General features: G+C 35.9%; 1 protein-coding gene across 2 annotated transcripts in view; it reads left to right on the plus strand.

The window, feature by feature from the left end:
* The window catches only part of GPHR (Golgi pH regulator), a 314,568-nt gene that overhangs the window by 248,326 nt on the left and 42,508 nt on the right, over positions 1-23,734 (plus strand). The window lies entirely within an intron of this gene.

The raw sequence follows: 23,734 nt of genomic DNA on the forward strand, positions 1-23,734 counted from the left end.
TAGATCTTTTTTATCTAGAACAGGGGTCGGCGGCCCGCAGGACACGTGCGGACCATAAAAGGTTGACCATACTTACACGGCACATGGCCGGTATGTTGAATTATTTAAATAATAAATTGAAAACAATTTTATACCTATACTTCGTGATATCGCTGTGCAACTTGGTGCGAGTCAACCTTGTGAGTCATCAGGAGTGGGGGCAGCAAAGGCGACTTCATCCGACGACAACCGAGATTTTGGCACACTTTTGCAGTCGCATTCCTTGGTCTGTCTTTTAATATAATTGAATAATTGAATAACATCAACTATTATTTTCAGAGGATGTATATTTGTTAAAAATAATTTCAAAAATGGGTTCAAGAACACGTAAAATTGCCGGTGAAGGAAGGAGGTTTAATGATGAATGGAGCAGCAAGTACTTCTTTATTGAAAATGGGGGTAAGCCCTTTTGTCTTACTTGTCATAAAAGTGTTGCTGTTATGAAAGAATATAATATCAGACGTCATTACGAGAATGAACATGAAAGCTAATACACGGATTCGAACCGTGAACTTGGAAAAAATCAAATTAATAAATTACCAACTTTGACTGTTCCGCAAAACATATTTAATAAGCAAAGTATTCATAATGAATCGATTGTTCATACTAGTATGTCATAGGGGAACTTATTGCGAAAGAAGGAATTTATTAAACGATGTTATTAGCTGAAAATGAAAAAAATATGCCTAGAAAAGATGTTATTTCAAAATATTAGTTATTTGCCAGGACTTGTACAAGGCGAGTAGAAGAAATCAATTTATTTGAGCAGCTTAAATTTAAAGCAAAATCATTTGAGTGTTATGCTCAGGCATTGGATGAAAGTACTGAAGTAACAGACACTGCACAGTTAATGATATTTATTTGGGGCATTGATAGTGACTTTGATGTTCATGAAGAATTTGCCAGTTTGTGTGGTTTAAAAGGTACTCCAACCCACAATGACTTGTTCATAAAGGTAAAAGAAACTATTGATTCTTTAGAATTGGACTGGAAAAAAGTTATATAGTAACAATTGATTTGTGACAACCGATGGTGGAAGAAATATTTGTGGCTCTAACACCAGTGCAGTAGATCGAATTTGTGTGGAATTCGACCTACTGCACTGGTGTTCCATTGCATCATTCATCAGGCTGCACTTTGTGGCAAAATTTTATTATCAATGAAAGACATTATGTAGATGCAAATTTGCAAATGGACATTGTGATGTCAACTGTAAATTGCATCTGACGCAACGGTCTGAAACACCACCAATTTCAAGAATTCCTGATAGAAATAGAATTGGAGTATGAGGACGTTATCTACTACTCAGCTGTTAGATGGCTAAGCAGAGGTGCTGTGCTAAAAAGATTTTGTTAAATTTATGTGAAGAAATAGATATTTTCATGATGGAACACGAAAATACTGTCCCACAACTATAGAATAAAAAATGGATTATGTCTCTTGCATTTATGGTAGATATTACAACGTACCTTAATGAACTTAATTTGACCCTGCAGGGCCAAGGTAAATTACTAGCAGAACTGTTTTCTGACATAAAAGCTTTTGAAGGCAAACTATGTCAGTTGAAGAAACATATGATGGAAGAAAATCTACATCAATATATTTCTTGCAAATTTGCATCTACAATTTATGACAAACTCAAAAGGAAATTTTTTTGTAGATACTATTTAAAGATTTACAAACGGAATTTTCAACAAGATTTATGGATTTTCATAAAAATAGCATCGAAATGCAATTATTTTTGAACCCTAAACATTAATGACGTACCAAACCAACTACAGATGGAAGTTTTGGAATTGCAACACAATGAAACATTAAAGAACGCATTTTCGTTAGAAAATGTCCAAAAATTTTATTGATGCTTACCAAAAAAATTTGAAGAATTTATCAGTTTTGCAAAGAAGATGATAGTCACATTTGGAATCACATACATTTGCAAACAAGCATTTTCTGCCATGAGTTTTAGAAAAAAGAAATTTTCTTCTCGACTGACTGATGAATATTTGCATGCTTCGATTCAAATTTGCACCTCAGGTTATAAAGTGGATCTAGATAATTTGGCTAAGGAAAAACAATCACAAAAGGCACATTAATCAGGGAGACACACATATTGTGAGTCATAAACTATCTTACTTTGTTTTTAGGTGATAATAATTTTTCATTGAGTTTCATTTTTGTGCTTGTTTCATATCTCGTACTTTAAATATTTCTGTGTTTTTCAAGATTGATATCATAAAAAGTGATAACTTAAGTATTTTTTTTTCACTCACTATTTTTTTCTTAATTAAATGCTTGCAGTCTGATTATTAAAAATAAAAGTTGAATGTGGCCCATGAGTCTGAAAAGGTTGCCGACCCCTGATCTAGAACATAGTTTTTAATTTTAAAATGTTGACTATTTTTAATGTTGGAGGAAGTAAAACCTGCAAGCTGTGTAAGCATTGCTGCTAAATTTCTTGGCTAGGTAATATATTACTGTCAATTATTTCTACTGCCAGTCTCAATGGTGTGTTATTTTTGTGGAATTTTGGGAACCTGTAGCTTTTCAGTGCCTAGAATAGTATGGTATTAATTTCTCATACCCTCAGAAATGCAAGAAGTTAGCTCTTTTAATAACTGTGCTGTTTTGTCTTTGATTATTTTTTGTGGGATTGTAATTGATTACATATTGCTATCAGACACCAGCAAGTTCATTTTCTTCAAGTAATCTTTTCTTTTTAAAAACATCATACCATTAACTTTGTCAGCTCTTTGCATTGAGTAATTTCTTATTCATTTTGTGTGACTTTATGGCTAATTTTTGTTCCTAAGTATAGGTCCTGAAAGGTGTTTAAATGTGTTTTAATAAGTTCTTTTTCAATATAATAAATCATATCTAATTTGTCATATGTTTCACAATTTATCTACAAAATTTGGAGATTTGTCATCGTCATAATGCTAATTACAGATAATTAGAATTAGAGACCAGAACAGACCATATTGGTCTGTTCTGGTCTCGTTATCCACCTAATATCCTCTTTTGAGGTCTACCTGGCCTTCTCTTTCCAATTGGATTTTATTTTATTATTTTCGGTGTTGGCCATTCGGTTTACATGTTCTATCCAATTTTGTTTGTAATTGTTTAGCCTTTCTTCTATTGATTTTATTTTTGGTTCTTTTAAAATATCTTCATTCCTTTTTTGGTCTGATAATGTGTATTTCTCAGTTCTTCTCATGAATCTCATTTCATTTGTTTTTATTCTTATGCAATTCTTTTACAATATTTAGATTGAGTGGTCTATTTATCAAGCCTATAATCTGTAAAAATTGAAGTTTTTAATTTTATGTAATTTTCTTCATGTGATATTTCACATCCAAGATAACTGAAAGTATTTTTATGTTCTATTATTTTATTATTGATAACTATTTTACTTTTAACTGGAGTTTGTCCACAGGATACCAATGTTTTAGTTTTATCTATGGATATTTTCATTCCAAACTGTTTTATATAATGTTTGAATTATATATTGCTCTTTCTAAATCACATCTTCCTTATCTGATATTATTATTATCTGATCATCTGCAAATAATAGCATATTTATTTTGTTATTGTGGGAAATTTCTATACCTGAATTAAGGTGTTCCACTGTATTAATGTTTCATTAATATAAATATTGAAAAGTATTGGAGACAGAGGGCATCCCTGTCTTACTCCTTCCTCTATAGATTGTTTGTTTTTCAGACATTTTTTCATTTATTTTTATTTAATCATCTTTGTATATATTCAATATTACATGTAGTAAAATATTAGGTATATTTATTCTTTGTAATATAATCAAACAGTATATCTCTTTTTATTTTGTCAAATGCTTTTTCATAATATATATAAACAAAAGATGAGTTTCTAAATTAAATTCTCTTCTTTTCTCTATAAATAGTTTTAAACAAAAAAGCTGCATCCATTGTAGAGTGTCCTTTTCTGAATCAATTTTGACATTATAATAATATTTTTTCACTGTACATTTTCAATTTTACATTAAGTATTTTACTATATGTTTTGTAGCATGTATTTAATAAATTAATATCTCTGTAATTAGCAGGTTTTGTTTTATCCCCCTTTTTAAATACAGGTATTACTATACTTGTGTTCCATTCTATTGGTATTTGTCCATTTGTATATATTTTATTAGTGCCTCACTCAGTCAGTACAGACAAAGCCCTTTGGTCGGAAAGACCTGGGTTCAATTCCTGCTAATGATGTGAGGAACCTTTATCTGGTCTCTTTTGACTAAAGGTGAGTTAGCCAGTCTCATACAAAGGTAGGGGGATTTTTCACCTGGAAACTTGGGTTTTCTCCCCCAAAACAGATAAACTAGCCCTGTGAATACACATGGATTATAGTCATGAATACGTCTCAGCCATATGCCAGTCCCAAGCCCAGATAAAATTGGGGGATTGGGAAAAGCAATGGTGAACTACCCTGCAAAAATCTCACAAGAAATACTTTGTGGGCAATGCCTACAAAGTCACCTATGGTCAGAAACTACTGAAAGGGAAAAACCAGGATATATTTTATTTTAGAATTTTAATAATCTCTAATGAAATTTTTTACAGCACATTTATACAGTTTGGAGTTTATCCGATCATCTATTGCTGATTTACCATTTCTTTATTTTACTTAGGTTGCTCTTTAATTCTTTCATTGTTATTATATCATTTAAAGTATTTTGTACATTTTTGGTGTAATTTTTTTTTATGTTAGTGTTATCTTTCCAAAGATCTGTAAAGTAATCCAAGAATCCTTTTAAATCTATTTCACAATTTATATTTGCAGTTTCTTTGTTTCTGTTTCTTTCTGGTTTTTCTTTTGGCTATTGCTCATCTTTTTTTATATTCAATTATTGCTTTTATCTTATTGTCCTATATGTAATTTATTTTTATGATATTTTTTGTGTGTTCCTGGCATTTCATATGTGCTGCTGATGTAATAATTTTTATTATATTATTCCATTCTTTCTCAATGTTTTCATTTTCTTGTATTTTTTCTAAGTAGTTATTAATCCTCTTTTGGTATAAATTTCTTATATGTGAATCGTTTAGTAGTCTTACTTTGTAACTAGATTTTGTTTCTCTAGTTTGTTTATTTTTTTTTTTTTTTGAATTTTTTGTAACCAACTTGATGGAATCCTTAATTTTGCCTGCACTAAATAGTGGTTTGTGTTTATTTCTAGCCCTCTTCTGACTTTAACATCTAGGAAGAGGTTTGCTGCTTTTTCATTTGTTATAAAGTAGTATTATTGATTTTTGTCATCTTGCACATAATGTATATTTATATGTATTTTTATGTTTGTAGAATGTATTCATTATTTTTAAATTATTATATATCATAGAAAGCTATAATTATATTGTCTGTTTTATTTAATTTTTTGTAATATTTCTTGTAACTGTTTGTAAAAGTCATGATTTTCTTCTTTTCCTTTTTCGGGGGCATACACTCCAACAATTGTTAAATTTGCTTTATTTAATTTTAATCACATTTCTAATATTCTTTCATTCCAGTATGTATAATGAGTTATTTTTACTTTAATTGATTTATAGATCCAAATCATTACAAATCAGTATTTGCACATATTTGTTTGTTCACTCCACTATATATAATATGATAATTAGTTGTTTCTTTTGTTCCTTTAAGTTTCTTTTTTGTTTCTGTAAGAACTGCAATTTCTATATTTCACCATGTTTTTCTTTTTCCAAAGTTCCAATTTCCGGTCTTTTTCCATGTTTTCTGTCTGGTTTGGATTTCATTGAGACTTGAAAGTAATATGTGTTTCCCTATGTCAAGTTACTAGCATGATGATAAGTATCCTAGTGCTACCTTAAGGCAATTAGGCTTGCCTTTTTTAGTAGATAGCGGAAACTACAGCTGGAGAGGAAAGAGTCACTCCCTTGCCCTCAAATTGCTCTAATAGCACTGGGGGAAGGACTAAGAAGGAAGTAAGAGAGAAAGGGTAGAGGAAAGAAGAGTAGAAGACCAGTCATATAGATATGATATACCAAGTGTATATCATATTGTAGGAAGTATGATCAGATCTAGCTCTGGTATCTCTGGTTTTCCATGCCTGTACTCACCAATGTGAGCCCTTGGACATTTGTTGGGTAGCATTAGTTCTTCTTTATTTAGAATGTGCCTCAATAGGTTGATGACACACAGATGATTTTGTGTGTTGCTGACTGGCTGTTGCTATTAATTAGCTTTCCTCCTGGCAAGTAAAGCCTTAAAACTTATATATGGAAATATTCAAGCAGAAAGCTCTTGAATTCGTGATTTTTAAGACCTAATGTTTGATGCACATAGGTAGAGATGATGTATTTGTAATCTGGCCTCATGGTCATCAAGCCATAAAAATACATTCCTCAGTCATGTAAACAAACAACACTAGTTTGCATACAATTCACAAAAACTCCTTACCATATTTGGATATATGTAAATCGCTTTCTATTCTGTCTGTTATTTAGTGTTTATTGCAAATATTGCCAATATGAACATATAAGCTACTGTCACCACCCAAATAGAAACTAAATATAATAAACACCCTGATAAAGAGAGTGGTAACAATTTGCCCTAGTAAAATGGAACTTAAAACAGAATTACAATTGACTAGATCCTAGATGGCAAACCTATGGCATGTGTGCCAGAGGCAGCATGTCCGAGAATTTTGCTGGCATGTCAGCGATTTACAGGTGATATCCTTTTATACGCTTATAAATTATTCAACTTTTTTTTTTAATTATTACAATATGTACAAGTTAAATTTTGTTTTACATGAGAGAGCAACTATGAAGATGTGCATATGATTGGTGCAGTATTAATAAAAGATCACGCGACCCAAAGACGAAGGCAGCTGACAATTGTTGAGTTAAAATGCTAATTCTCTTGAAACCAAACTCCATAACATTTGAAACTGTCATTGTAGGAAGTATGATCAGATCTATCTCTGGTTTGCCATGCCCATACTCACCGATATATTCACTATATATTTCTTAGTTTTAACACATTCACGATGGGGTGTCATTTATTGTTCCGACAGAACTTCTCATTACCGGCGGGGTCAACTCAAACAAAGTTTCAACCATTGAATTTTATGGCTGCTTGTTTGCATTTGAGCTGGCAGGCGAACTCACACACTCATTATATGGCATGTTTCAATTCTTGGTAGAATTTTATTTGAAGTTAGCCTTTGTGATCTGTCATAATGACATCGAGAATTTCAAATGCAATAAAACAAACACTTATTTCATGTAATTGAAAAATTGGACAATAGTTTTTAGTTAGATATTATGTTTCGGCGCAACATATGGCTTTACTTGAGTTTATACAGCATAGTTTCTGTAGGAGGGAACATGTGATTCATTAGTTAGCATAGTTTTTATTCCAGCTGTCTCTAATTGCACTATTTGTTGAGAAATACATTACACGTACTGCAAAATTCTGTGTACCTTATTCAGGGATACAATAAAACTACTTGTTTTTCTTGCATCTGCAATTTAATGGGGAGGGCGTGTTGTTAACTCTGGGGAGCAAGTTACTATCGCTTCAACATGAACATGTTTAAACATTTTTTGCACGCAAGGTATATGCAAAACTTTTTAATGTCTTTTTTTGTAAAGTAAAATCAGGGGTGCAAGTTATACGTGAGGGCAAGTTATATTCAAGTAAATACGGTAAGCATTTTGCCGACAAGTTGACATCCTTCTGCTGCTTTCTCTGCTCAACTGACTTGTATGGTGAGTTACAATGCGTAAATAATTTTCTCACTACTGTTTTTTTTTTTTTTTTTTTTTTTTTTTTTTTTCCTCTCGAACCATCATCATTAAAATCAATTTGATAAGACAATAATGAATTTTACACTGAATAATATACATTTATTTATAAATAAATAAATTAATTTTCTATTAATTTTTTTCCCTTTTAAAAACTGCCTGGCACGTCAGCAACTCAATTTGTAAACTTTTGGCATATGCACATAAAAAGGTTCACCACCACAGGACTAGATCCACCTTTTTTTAAAAAATGGATATAATAAAATGAAAATCGATAAAATTATCAAAAAACTTATTAAAAAAAAAGGTAATGCATCAAAACAATCACAGAAAAGCCACATCTGCCATATTCATCCTACATATTAAAGGGTTGTTTGTAAAAATAGGTTGAAATTTATGGAAAGACAACAACATAACCACCTTTACACTCCCTATAAAATTAAAACACTTAATTCAATCCATTCAAGGAACTTCTGTCTCTCCCCCCTCCACTTTTTACGTTTAGGAGTAAATTAAATGTAATATTCCATACATCAGCAAAACTGGAAACAGCAGATATTTCATTTTCTTTTCTAAGAAAAGAACATGAAACCATATCCATTTAATTCACAGTTGGTAAAACAGGCCTTTCTAATCACGCTCTGGGGACATTCCATAGGATTGATTGGAAAGGTGCATGACTTTTACATCAAACAAGAATATAGTATGAAAAATAATTTTGGAGCACATAAGACCATCATAAATGGTCATATCTAAACAAGAATAAGTGTCTCAAGATTTTTAGATTATCTAGAGTACCAGACTACAGTAACACTAATCTTAGGCTCATACCACTCCACAAATGAAAATAATGATCAACCATTGGTTACTTGAATTTTGATAATAATAATGAAAGTTCAGTGAGATAGCCAACAGTTTTATTTTCAATAATTTTATACAAATTTCCCATTTTCATCACAAACTCTAAGCTAAGTAATGCAAATAATAAGGACTATGCATATTATAATAGACAAGAAATAATATTCTTGTTTAATCCCTTATCCAAGTGTATGCAAACTTTGTTTGCATGTGAAGTATGTTCACATGCAAACCTAGGCTCCTTGCATATGCAGGCTGTTGACCTTGCATCAGCTACCTTAGTATCCCATAATGCAAAGCACATTTCCTCTTGGATGTGTATATCTCATAATATGCATTATGTGAGAAAGGGTCACTCCCTAGACCAGTTTTGTAATCTTTATTGAGTTGTCCTTGTTGGAGCTAGATCCACTAAAGCAGTTAACTAATACTGCTGTTAACTATTTTTGCACAATGGATTGATCGGACCTTAGTTACTTATTCCTTTGTGGTCATAGCTGAAGTTATCTATTGCTTTTTTTTTTATTTTTATGCATGATATTTCAAAGTATTGTTGTGTTCAAGGACATGAGGATGCCCTACCACATTATAGCATGTAAGTTCTGGAAGTCTTAAAATCATGACATTTCTGGTGGTAGTTGAAGGTGCTACTAGTCTGATTTGTAGTTATGGTGTTCCAGGCTGTGTACTTGGCATTCAGGTCTCCTGATGTTAAATAATGTACAACTAGATACTGAAGTTAAATCAGTGTGCAAAAGTTATATATTTTGCATATGCAAATTGTAAAAGGGTGTAACACCATATTTGTAAAATACTCTGAATCAGAAATAATGAACAAATTTTTATTTTATTGATTATTAAATAAATTATAATGGACAGGAATTTTAATCCTATATCCAAACATACTCAAACAGAGTTTGCTTGGGTATAGGATTCTTCAGTGACTAGACTACTGACTTCATGTCAGTTGTCTATAAGACCTCAATAAGGTTGAAATTGGTCTGGGTAATGATCCTTCTCATAGAAATATACAAGATTATAACAAAAAATAGAATTTCTTGTCTATTATAATTTAACTAATAACCAAGTGGAAAAAACTTTCTACAGGACTTCAGAAATGAAAAATCAGGACTAATTACAAGGTGCAATAGGATTTTTTTTTTATAAAAAGGAATTTCTGAATGACTAATATAATAAATTTGTGATTTTTTTTTTTAAGCACAAAAGGTTGAGATATGTTATGTAGTATGTATATATTCCTAAAGATGACCTTAATATAAAAGTTGAAACTTTGAAGATAATTTTATTCAAGTTACTCATCTCAAAATAGTGGTTGATTCTATAACTCTACTATAATGAGTGCTGTTTACCATCCTGTTACTCTGAAAGAGAGGCCCAGGATCCCCAGATCACTCACTTTGTTCCATTTCCATTTTCTTTTTCTTTAGTCAAAGAAATGTTGATAGTTTTTTCACTTGATTATACTATAAATTAAAGATACCAAGAAATTATATTCCTGGTTTCTTCCTTTATCCAAGTGTATCTTGGATAAAGTTTGCATGTGAAGTCACTTCATGACTGGGCTACTTGTATATAGAGGCTAATGACTTCATCAATTGCCATAGTATCTCATAATGCAAAGCACATATCCTTATAGACATGTATAATGCTAAGCATTATGGGAAGGGCCACTACCCAGACTGGTTTTGACCTTTATTGAGATCTTATCAGTGGGAGCCAGACCCAGAAGTGATATGGGAAGGGCCACTACCCAGACTGGTTTTGACCTTTATTGAGATCTTATCAGTGGAAGCCAGACCCAGAAGGGATATGAAGGTTGAAGTAATACAGAAGTCTCATTTCCATATACAAATAATCAAAAGGTGTCATACCTTGTTACTAAAATATTCTGGATTAGAGATAGATGTTGAAAGTTTTTTCACTTGGTTATACTATAAATTAAAGATGTCAAGAAATTATATTCTTGGTTTCATCCTTTATCCAAGTGTAAGCATACAAAGTTTGCTGTGAATCATTTCACAATTTCACATCAATTGCCTTAATATCCCATAATGCAAAGCACATATCCTTACATTACAGACATGTATAATGCTAAGCATTATGGGAAGGGCCACTACTTGGAAATATGACTTCTGCATTACTTCAACCTAGGTATCACTTCTGGGTCTGGCTCCCACTGATGAGATCTCAATAAAGGTCGAAAATGGTCTGGGTAGTGGTCCTTCACATAATGCTTAGCATTATACATGTCTGTAAGGATATGTGTTTTGCATTATGGGATATTACTGTATGCCCATAGATGCGAGACCTATTCAAATCCTCTTGTAACATACTTGCTAAAAAGTTATATTCTCATTTAATCCTTTACCTGAATATAAGGAAATATGGTTGTGCATGAAGTATTTTCATGACTAGTCTACTTATATACAGAGGCTGTTGACTTCTCAGCCTTGCAAACTTTGTTTGCTTACACTTGGGTAAAGGATGAAACAAGAATATAATTTCTCAGCAAGTATAATTTAATTCATAGCCATGTGAAAAAAACTTACTACAATGAGGAGAAGTGTAGACATGCATGGAAGAGTGAAAAAGAATAGAATGAAATGAAGATGGCTATGTGAAAGAGGTAACAGATGATTTGATGGTGGAATTGTATGAATTTGATAATTAGAGGTGTGGTTAATGCAAGGTGCATGCAAAGTTTGTTTTCCTGGAAGTAGAATGAGCAGGTTGATTGAGCACTGGATATGAGGAGTAAACAAGCAAAAGAGTTGGTAGTAGTGGTAGAAATTAATAATTTGGTTGGGAACAAGGAAAATATGAGAATGGATATTAAGGAGGAGTAAAAGATAACCATGTGGTAGGAAGGGTAGTCAGTGTGTTACCTGGATGTGACAATAATGTGTTGAGATGAACGTGTTGTGGGATGATTTTGAGGGATGGATAGAACTGTATATATGAGAGATGGACTGCATTTAAGTGGTTTGGGCGTGAATTAACTGGAGAGGTTGTTGCTCATAGGAAGAGTAATGACTGCAGTGCAAAGATCTAAGGAAGTAAGAAGTGATGTGGAAGAGCAGAAAAGTAAGATTGTAGAGAATGAAGGAGAGCTTGTGAATAGAGAGGTGAGTAGTGTGAATGAAAAGAAAGAGAGAGAGAGAGAGAGAACAGGAATATACAGGACAGACAGACTGAAACGGAAAGAGTCAGAGTGGAGAGAGAGAGACACTGCATGAGAAGTATAGATGCTAGACAGAGAAGTGAATCTGTGAGCAGAAAATATTGGATTGGGATTGTGGGGTAAGTGGGGAGAGCATATTGGTTTCTGTTAGGTTGTGTGATTAGAGCTGATAGGAATAACCAGAGAGAGAGGTTTGGCTGAGTCACATCTGAGAAGTGGTATTAAATGGGTCATGTTACAAAATCAGAAATGAGCTATCCAAAATAAGGAGAACAAAATTGTTTCATTGATAATCAATTGTCCGACTATAAGTGAGATGTGGTTTGATGAGGATGACATCCTGACAGGAATAGAAATGGAGGGGTATGATGGTTCTTATGTTGATAGACAGGGCAGAAAGGGAGGGGAAATGTTGTTGATGGTAGTAGAGGAGTTATGCCCATCCAGGGTGGAGATGCAAGGAGAAAATAGTGGCATTTGTTTTTAGGCAGCTTGGTGTGAGGTTGAGATGGAGAGAATAAAATATTTAGTTTGATTTTGCTGTAGGCCTGGTAATGTGGGGGGCAGTGAGAAGGAAATATATTGGCAAATTAGCCTAGCATAAGAAAAATGAACGTGATAGGAGATTTTAATTATGATAATATAGGGAACGAGGAGATGGCATCTGAGGTGATCGCATGGATGTTGGGTTAAGTAGCTGTTAAGTGGCCCAGATTAAGGGCTACTTAACAGCAGCAATATGCAAATGCATTCCAAAGGTCAAAAGGCTGAATGAGGTTAATGTGGCATGTAGAAGAAAGAATAATTATGCTAAGATGATGTTAATTGATGGAAATAGTAGATTGGTAATGGCTGCAGAAGATGCAGTCAAGGTATTCAGTGAGCAATTTACCAGGATATTTCATCATCATAAGTGACTTGAATGTAGAAGGAATGGGAGAGGGTGGACTGCTGGTGAGTGAGAAGTGGTATATGAATAATTAAGTAAATTTGATGTCAGTAAGGTAAATAGGATTTGATGATGTATCACTGTGTACCTTAAGGAATGTTAAAGCATCAGCCTTACTGCACCTGTTTAACAGGTGTAATGCAACAGAGCAAGTTCCAAAGGAATGGAAACTAGAATGTTGGTGGAGATGGAGGAGACAGAGAGTTGTACAATAGGTGTCCTCCCATGATGAATCTTCAGACTCCTTGGAAGTGTCACGAATAATAATAACTAGAATGTTTTGTAGAATTCAGGTAAGCAGTGGCCCAAACATCCAATTGGTTAGTAAATGAGAGAGTGATCACATGATGCTAAATGCATCACCCCAGATTCTTAACTTTAGTGGGCTAAGCAACACAAGGTGTAAAGGAGATTACGAGATGAAGGGGACATTGCAGTTTATGTATACTAATGCCAAAAGCATTTGGAATAAGGGTGAGGAGTTTGGGGCATTGGTTAAGCTCAACTTGGCCAAAAGTTATAAGCATTAGTGAGACGTGATTGAAAGAGGATTGATATGGTCATAGGAATAGAATGCGAGGAATATAGTGTCTGCAGAGGGGATGGGGGTGGCAGAGGAATCGAAGCCAGAAGTAGAAGTATGTCAGGGAGACAGGAGTGCAGAGGGCAGTTCATTTAAGGCTATCTGGTGTGAAATAGAGCCCAAAAAGATGAAACATGTAATTGATTGCTGCTATATATCTAGGAGGTATAAGAGAGAATGTAGGTGATGTGCACTAGCAAATTAGCATGATGAGTGCAGACCAAGTAACTGTTATATGGGATTTCAACTATAGGGACATAGATTGGAAACAGGAATAGTTACTGGGAGGGAAGGAAATGGAATTTATACAGCTGCTGAGAGATAGTTGCTTGAAGCAGTATATAATGAAGTGGACACGAGGTTTGAGCTTGCTGGATCTGATCACAGCATCAGAGAACTTCACAGTAACCAACATAACTATGCTGCATCTGCTTGATGAAAGTGATTGTGCAGTCTTGACCTCAAAGATTGCTACACATGAAGAATTTTCTGTTAAGACAGGATATATGTGGAACTATAAATTGGGTGATTATGATAAGCTGAGGAGTCAGCTTTCAGCAGTGCCATAGCATAAGAATTTGTAATGGAGAGATGTCGATATTATTTGAGAAGTAGTTGATTGGTGTTTGAAGAAAGCAGTATCAGAATGTATACCCAGAATCAGAAGGATAAATCAGCTAGGTGGTAAATGGATAACTTCATTAAACAGGAGTTGTAGACAAAAAAAAAGGGTGATCAACATGTCCATGAACAGTACAAGGCACAGGCAAGAGGGGTGACCTATATGGTTAGAAAAGCCAAAAGAAATCCTAAAGTGTTATTTTGCTATGCAGCAAGCAAAAGGAGGAAACGAAAGTGCTTAAAATATTGCAGAACCTCAATGTGAACACGGCCATGGGATTAGATAGCATATCAGTCCATATATTACAAGAATGTGCAAGCGAATTATCAGCTCCTCTGATCAAGCTGTTTAATTTGAAACAGCTGGAAAGGTACCAGTGGAATGGAGAGAAGGCAGAATAGTCCCGCTGCATAAAGTAGTCTCCAAGACAGAAGTTGCAAATTATAAGCCAATCAACATCTCTGGAGTGGTGGTGAAGGTATTGAAGAAATTGATGAAAGACAAACTTCAGGGGACTAGGTGGATAAGAATATGATACTCTAAATGATAACATGGTTTTTGGAAGAGTAAGCCTTAGTAATTTGCTAACTTAAATTATTATAATAAAGTGACATTGGAGTTGGATAAAGAAATGGCTACTCAGAGTTATTTGCTAGACTTTGGAAAGACATTTGACAGGATTCCACATAGAACTCTTTTGCATAAATTGGAGCAAATGATGTACCACAGTGCTTAGTACTTGGTCCTCTGTTGTTTAATTTATACATCAGTGATATAAGAAATGATGTGATAGGAAATATTCATTTATTTGCCGATGATGTTAAACTGGGAAGAGTGATGGTAAATGAAGGTGATGCAGTAGTTTTGCAGGAAGACTTAAATAGATTAGAAGTATGGACAAAGGTAAATGGCAGTCAGTTTAATGTGGCCAAGTGTAAGATGATGCACTTTGTTAAGAAGAGATCCCAAGCTGTGTACTATACTGATGGAACTGAACTGCAGGAAACTGATGAGGCCAGAGACTTGGCAGTGACTGTGGACATAGAGTTGAAATTTAGGAGGCATATTGCAAAGTAATAAAAACAGCACATCAAATTACATGGTTATTGAAGAATATACTAACAATTAGGGATCTTCTTCTTCCTTGCAGCTATTTTCTGTCCACTGCTGGATGAAGGCCTCCTCCAGTTCTTTCCACCTTTCTCTGTTCTTGACAATGGATGACCAATTTTTCCCAACAAAATGACAGTTCATCACTTCACCTTCTTTTAGGACGTCTGCAGCCTCGTTTCCCTTCTTTTGGAATCCAGTTGGTTAATATGGTGGTCCATTGCTCATCTTCTCTTTTAGATAGATGTCCAGCCCATTTCCATTTTAGTCACTTATGGTGAAGAATGATGTCAGTGATACTAGTTGTGGTAGTGGTGGACGGTAGATGGCGTTGATGGAGATGATTCGTAGTAGTGGTTCGGTGTAGTGGTTGAGACAGTTGTAGGTGTCCTCCCGCGATGAGTCCTCGGACTCCTTGGAGGTGTCAGGAATAATAATAATAATAATAATATGAGTCTGGCTTCTTATCCAGGTGTTTCACTTATCTTTTAATGTGATGCCTACCATCAACCTCTCCATTTTTCTTTGAGTTGTTGTTAGTGACTAAGTTTCACAACCATATGTGATGACTGGAAGTATACACTGGTTAAATGTCTTCCTTTTTAAACAGAGTGGGACATCATTGTTTTGAAAAATGCTTTTCAGTTTTCTGAGTGCACCGCAGGTAAGTTAAACTCTCCTATTTATTTCCTTTTGGAGTCTACTGTTTAGATCATAGGTTACCAAACTTTTTCGGGCCACCGCCCACTTTGCAAGACATAAATTTTGTAATGCCCCCTATTATACACACATATATACATGCTCTATTTTCTCATTGACATAGAAAATTGACATCTATTTCTATCTGACATGGTAAATTTTCAAATGATTAAATAATTAAAATAGAAAATTGAGAATTCTGTAAGAGCCATTCCTGAGTTGCTGCTTGTACCATATACATATGGTCCTATTTGGTGAATGGGATGACCTACTTTGGCATTAAAATCGCCCATTACTATAGTAAAGTTTGGATTGCTATTTCTTTTTTTTTGTCTAGAGTGTGCTGCAGTGAGTCATAAAATGCTTCTATCTCTTCATCAGTGTGGGATGAGATGAGAATGATCCTGATTTTAAGTTTGGAGGTTAAGTGTGATTTCTATTATTCTTTCATCTATATAATTAAATTCTTCTATAAGGTGTGCAATTGTTTTCTTAATTAGAAATCCAACTGAGTATTGTCCTTTAGTTTTCCCATAATAGTATAAGTAGTCTCCATTTTTTTGTTTTATTAAATGTTCATCTTGCCTGTGAACTTCACTTAAACCTATGATGTTCCATTTAATATGTTTAGTTCTTACTGTAAGATGATAAGGTCTCCCTCTTCTTTAAGTGTTTGACAATTAAATGTTCCTATACAGAGGAAAAGAGGATTGTATTGATTACTGTTATATTTATGAATACTTTGGGCTATTCCAGTATTGCTTATTATTTGGGAAAGCTTCCCCACTGCATCATGCATCATTCCATAAATGGTTTCGATCAGAGTAGTCATATAGTTGGGGAAATTTAGTCACACCCAGTGTTTGCCCATTCTGTCCATAGGATTTATGGCCTTTCTTTCTTCTTGTCATTGTAGTGGAGGGGTTGTGGCCTAATCTCCCACGCAGGCCACATAATGTCTTGGGAGATGCATTTTATAGCTTTCTGCCAGCTCTTTGCTCAGCATTAACTTTGCCATGGCTCATTACAACACTATGTTTCTGGGGGGGGGGGGGGGGGGATTCATGTGGAGGCACGATACTAAGAGACTTCCTGGGTATGGCCCTCCGGACTTTGCCGAAATATTGGCACTGCCATCTATATCAGTTCCATCAGTGTTTTTGACCATGTTGTAGGTTGCCAGCCCACCACGGAAATCCATCCCAGGCTTATCTGTTCTCAACATGCAACAAGCATGACTGATGGTTACTCAGCCGAGATCCTGGTATGAGAACACAGCTAATCCTATCCCCCCCCCCCCACCATTAGGGATACCAAGGGATAGATGAGCTATTATTCCCCTATATAAGGCTCTAATAAGGTGACATATGGACTAAATACCAAGTACAATCTGAACACCGAGATTCTATGGGGATGAAGAAGTGGTGGAGAGGATCCAGAGGTGAGTGACAAAGATTGTTGCAGGTCTGTGGAATGCTCCCTATTAGAATTGATTAACAGTCTGTGAACTTCAAAAACTAGCTGATAGGTGAAAAAGAGGAAAGGAGAGAACGAGGAGGTCACCCATGGAAATTGTGTAAGAGCGTGGTTTGCTAGAGTGTTTCCTTCCCTTCTCATCCGTCCCTTAGGATGGGAGAGTCCCCTAATGAGGAGTTTATGATGAACTAATGCAGCCCGCTCATCACTCCTATGTTGCATCCCATTAAGGGCAAGTATTCATGACTATAGATCCATGTATGTTCACCAGGCAGGTTTGCCTGTTCTGCTGGATGAAAAAACCAGAGTTTCTGGGTTGGGAAAAACCCTCTACTTCTGTATGAGACCAGCTAACTCACCTTTAGTCGAAAGAGACCAGATAATGGCTCCTCGTGTCATGGACAGGAATTGAACCCAGGTCTTTTCAACCAAATGGTTTTGTCTATACTGACTGAGCTACAGAGGCTCTGCAAGGATGTTAGGATTAGATTTTTTGCTTAGAGTTGATGAGTGGATGGAATGGGTTGGCAGAGATAGTTTTGAGTGTTTTTTCAGTGAATGAGTTTAAAAAGAGGTACACAGTGTGCCCATTAAGTAATGAGATTGATTTTTTACAGGACAACCCTTTGAACAAAAGTAACAAATATGTTTATAGTTTTGACTGCTAGAGTGTGTTGTGATTGCAGGTGCAACTTTCAAGTTGGGTGATGCAGCAGTTTTCGTTCGGCAACCGTTTGACTTGTCAGTGGAACATATCAGAAGTTGTGTCATGGAGCAAAAAGCTGTGATAAAATTTTACTGTAAATTTGGAAAAACACTACAGAAGTGTACCAAGACCTATAAAAAGTTTACAGCAATGACTGTCTGAACCATGCACAGGTGTTCTGCTGGTTTTCAACATTTAAAGAGGGGAGAGAGTTCCTGGAGAATAAACCATGCTATGGATGGCCAGTTTCTGCACTGACAAATGAAAATGTGGTGAAAGCTAGGGAAAATGTTGCCCATGACAGGTGATTAACCCTATGTTCTCGCTGTAAAGCTTGATGTCAGTAAGGAAACAACCAGATTAATCTTAGAAAGAGATTTGCACAAGACGAAGATTTGTTCGAGTTTTGTGCTGCACATGCAACACAGTGCTCTCTCTCTGTTCATGTTGACGCATGAACAGAGAGAGAGCACTGTGTTGCATGTTGTCAAAATTTCATCCATACAGTTGATTAAGATCATGATGTGTTGCAAAGAATTGTCACTGGTGATGAAAGTTAGCATTTTCAGTTTGATCTGGAAACGAAAAAATGCCAGAGCATGAAATGGCATGGAATATCTTCTGCCCGACAGAAGAAAGTAAGGTTGTAATAAATTTAGTTTAATCCTTTATCCAAGTGCATGCAAACAAAGTTTGCGCCTGAAGTATATTCAAGACTGAGGCAACTCATAGTGAAGGTGGACCAAGCTCTCATCACTCCTTGTCTCAGTATCTCCCATAATGCAAAGCACATCTCCTCGCAGACATGTATAATGCTATGCATTAAGGGAAGGGCCACTACCCAGACCGGTTTCGACTTTTATTGAGGTCTCATCATTGGGAGCCAGACCCAGAAGTGGTGATACTAAGGCAGAAGCAATGGAAAGGTCATATTTACTTATACGAGTTGCCAAAAGATGTACATGTGAATTATACATGTCTGCAAGGAGATGTGCTTTGCATTATGGGAGATATTGAGACAAGGAGTGATGAGAGCTTGGTCCACCTTTACTACGAGTTGCCTCAGTTCTGAATATACTTCAGGTGCAAACTTTGTTTGCATACACTTGGATAAAGGATTAAACTAAATTTATTGTAGTCTAACCAAGTGGAAAATAAACTTCCAACATCTTTCTCTAAATCCAGAGTAATTTAATAATAAGGTGGTACACATCTTTTGGCAACTCGTATAAGTAAATATGACCTCTCCATTGCTTTTGCCTTAGTATCACGAAAAAATGGTGCCTATCATGAAGAGAGTTTATGTGTACTTGTTACTAAAGTTACTAATCTTGCGTTTTGATTAATTTTATATTTTGCGGGGAGAATTTCGAATGATTTTTAGAGAAGCTTCTTCATTTTGTGACTATTTTTGCTCTTATACTGTCTAGCTGGTAGACTATTGTGTTAGCCAATGCTTGGCATTGCTGGCAGTTCTCTATGGCTGCAGGATTTTCTACAGAAATTTTGCTGGCAGGTCTCTAGACCTGTGGGATTTATATTTGCACTCATATGCAATTAAATCAATATGAGCGTGCCTGAATTGGACATTGTCACTGACTTTGCTTGACGAAGAGCCGGCTATCATACTCATTAATAACCTTCAAAAGAAGTTCAAACTGAAATGGCCTGCTAACCTGATTGATCCTGACATCATTGTAGACTCTCTTAGCAAAGGGCTAGCACTCACTTTCATTAAAAAGCTTCTTAAAAAATTTTAACAAGAATGGCCCGGCTACTTAAACTTATATTCTTTACCCGAAGTTGATGATGAAGAAAATGAAGACTCTCCTCAAATGGAGGAAAAGCTCAATTTACTGGTGGCTGCCTCTAATCTCACCGATCAAAAAGAAACTTAAGCTCATAAGAAGCGCAAAACTCTCGCTTCTGAACCAACAAATGAAGTTGGTATGGACAAAGACTCTCCCAATTCAGACTCCTCCGCCTCACCCAATGAGAAGGTTCCACCGATTATCCTAAGGAAGAAGCAGAGATGGACAACCCTAAGAACCACCATGGCTAACCTACAAATAAATTATAGATTAGTCAAAAATGTAGATGAGGGCATAAAAATTCAGCCTGCCACAGTGGCTGATTATAGAAATCTTACAAAGGAGCTGGACACAAGAGGAATACAATACGATACATTTTCACTTACCTCCGAAAAAAATCTGAAAGTGGTCCTCCGAGGAGTCTCTGAGGATATTGACATGGATGAAATAGTCACTGACCTCAACTTACAGGATCTACCTCCCATAAAGGTCAGTAGAATGTTCAGATCAAATAAGACACCTAGGCCTCTAGTTTTAGTAGAGATTCATAACATTTACAAGGATATTTACAATCTAAAGTCAATCTGTTGACTTAAAATCACCCCAGAACCATTGAGGAAAAGAGCATCTCTGGGCAGTGCCACAGTTGCCAGAAGTTTGGCCATGCCCAAAAGTTGTGCAAAGCTCAGTACAGATGCTTAAAATGTGGCAAGAATCACCTCACAAACACTTGCACCAAGCCAAAATCCACCTCGGCTAAGTGTGCTAATTGTGGCGGTCCTCACCCTGCTAATTATAGAGGGTGTGTTCATCACCCCAAAAACAGATGGAACGATCCAAATAGTCAACCTACCCCATCATCTAGTGCGAGAGTTCCTGAAATTCAAGCTCCTCAGTCCTCCAAAAGTGAGAACATGACAACAGATGCTCACTCATCATTAACTGAGCCCCTTAAGAAAATGATTCTTCAGCATCAATCACACGCATTAATGTCCCCACAAACTCAGTTGGAAACCTAAAAATTTTTGCTGCTTACAACCCTCCAACAAAAACATTGTTGACCTCAGATCTGGATGCCATCCTTGGTGTAAAAGGATTGGTCATCATCGCTGGAGACTTCAATGCAAAACATCCTACTTGGAACAGTAAATCTACCAACAGAAATGGTCGCATATTATTTAATTACTCAAGTTCCAATTGCATAGCCAACTCATCTCAGTCCAATTGGCTCCTCCGACGTCCTAGATATAGTTGTCCTCCAAAATGCCAAATTGCAGTACAACTTGGATTCACTTGACGAATTAACCTCTGACCACAACCCTATTAGGCACAATTAAGCAATCAGAAGGGACTGTTCCCCCCGCCACCACCACCTCACACCTTCATACCGTGGGAAAAATTATCCATTGTGCTCCCAAACTACTTTGGTCCTGTTCCTTATATTAACTCTAAAGAAGAAATTGATTCTGCAGTCAATAAATTTACTCAACAAATCCAATGCAGCCTTATCATCTATCACCTCAAATATGCCTACTTCTAAACCTAAAAGACTTCCAGAAGATATTATGAGCTTGATCAGGGAGAAAAATAAGGCAAGAAAAAGATACTTTAATACCAGGGCTCCCCCAAGATAAAAAGTTACTCAACTGGTTGAATAGTGCAGTGAGAGATGCACTGAAGGCCCACAGAAACAAACTATGAGAAGATGAATTAGCTTCCATTTCACCTGGTGATCAAACTGTTTGGAAACTGTTAAGAAATATCAAAAATAAAAATAAAACTCTTCCTTTTCTCAAATCGGATTTAGGCATATGATGCTTAAATTCACTCAGATGCTGAAAAAGCCGAAACTATAGTCAAAAACTTAGAAAAGCAGTGCAGCCCTTCATATGATAACCTGAACTTCAATCATATTTATAAAATCCACTGCCACGTGAGATTTGTACTAAAACAGTGTGATACCTGTACCAGCAAACTCACACCTACTTCTCCAGCTGAAATCTACGACATCATACAAAATTTTAAAAATAAAAAAGCTCCTGGACCTGATGGCATCCCTAATAAAGTTATTAAACTGCTACCCCGAAAGGCCATCGTACATCTTGCAACAATAATAAATGTCATGCTTAGATTCAAATACTTTCCTTATGCTTGGAAGTTGGCAGATGTGGTCCCTATTTATAAGCCTGGTAAGGACCCACAGCTGCCACAAAGGTATTGCTCCATCAGTCTGATTTCCAATTTGGGCAAAATCGCTGAAAAAGTCATCCTCTCCAAAATTCAAGTTTCTGTAAACAAGCTAAATATCCTACCTATAGAGCAGTTTGGTTTTCGCAAACTCCACAGCACTACTCAATAGATCCATAGACTAGTTGAATACATTACCACCAGCTTCAACTGGCATCAATTCACTGGAGCAGTCTTTCTTGATTTAGAAAAGGCCTTCGACAAATTATGGCACTTTGGACTCCTGTACAAGCTGATTTTAGCCGGCATTCCATTGAATCTGATCCACCTCATTAAGTCCTTTCTTTCTGGAAGACACATGCAAGTTAAACTAAATGGGGTGGTATCTACCCAGTGGCAGATCTTGGTTGGAGTGCAAGTGCCAGTATCGGTGCCAGGAGGGATCCTTGAGGATCCCTCCTGGCACCGATACTTTTCTCGATTTACATGGCAGACATCCCACATAACCCGATGTCATCTATCATTGCTCTCTATGCCAACGATACAGCAATACTGGCCAGATCTCTTAAACCGTATTTTGTTACAAAGAAACTACAAGATAACTAGCTGAAACTGGAACACTGGTTCTCCATTTAGAGACTGCAAGTAAATCCTCAAAAAAGCAGTGCTCTTCTGTTCAGAAAAAATTCAACATCTCCCAAAGAAGACATCTTTCTATTTAACATCAGGATTCCGTGGAAAACAGAAGCCAAATATCTCGGCGTACTGCTAGATAGAAAACTTAACTTCAGCCCATATACAAAATCCTTATGTGCAAAGGCATCAAAAATCATAGCACAGCTTTACCCTCTTATCAATAGGAACAGCAAACTAGATATTAAAATCAAATTGCTCCTCTACCAGTTGATGATTCGTCTCATTATCACTTATGCATCCCCTGCCTTGGGCCATACTTCAAGCTCAAATATCCTTAAACTGCAAAACCAATGCTTATGCATGATCTTAAATGCACCATGGTACATCAGAAATGTTCAACTTCATCGAGACACAAATGTCCCTTATATCTACTCTTTCCTGCAATCTCTCACAGTAAAGTACTTCTCAAAATCGTCCTCACATCCAACTGAATTAGTCCAACAAGCAGCAAATTATGATGAATCAGAATTATGCAAATATAGATAACCTAAGGCCATTCTAGTTCCCTTTCAAGATCTATAACTTGCCCAACTCCAGCTGAGCACATAGCTCATAAATTTTTACCTACACAGTAACCTTATCAGATAGCAGGGATTAAAAGCATTGCTTCACCCTTATAGACAGTAACGTTCCGCTTAGTATCACCACTTCTGGGTCTGGCTCCCACTGACGACCCCAATTAAGGTCGGAACTAGTCTGGGTAGGACCCTTCCCTTAATGCATAGCATATACGTGTCTGCAAGGAGATGTGCTTTGCATTGTGGGAGATACTGAGACAAGGAGTGATGAAAGCTTGGTCCACCTTTACTATGAGTTGCCTCAGTCCTGAAGATACTTCAGGTGCAAACTTTGTTTGCATACACTTGGATAAAGGATTAAACTAAATTTATTATAGTCTGACCAAGTGGAAAATAAACTTCCAAAGTCAGGTTGAAAACATCATGTCAAGATAATGATCTTTTTTTTTTTTTTTTTTTTTTTATGCTGCTGGAATTGA

The sequence above is a fragment of the Typopeltis vanoorti genome, chromosome 23 (assembly GCF_054136105.1).
Source record: "Typopeltis vanoorti isolate ZY-2024b chromosome 23, IOZ_Tvanoo_1.0, whole genome shotgun sequence".
Classification (NCBI taxonomy): domain Eukaryota; kingdom Metazoa; phylum Arthropoda; class Arachnida; order Uropygi; family Thelyphonidae; genus Typopeltis; species Typopeltis vanoorti.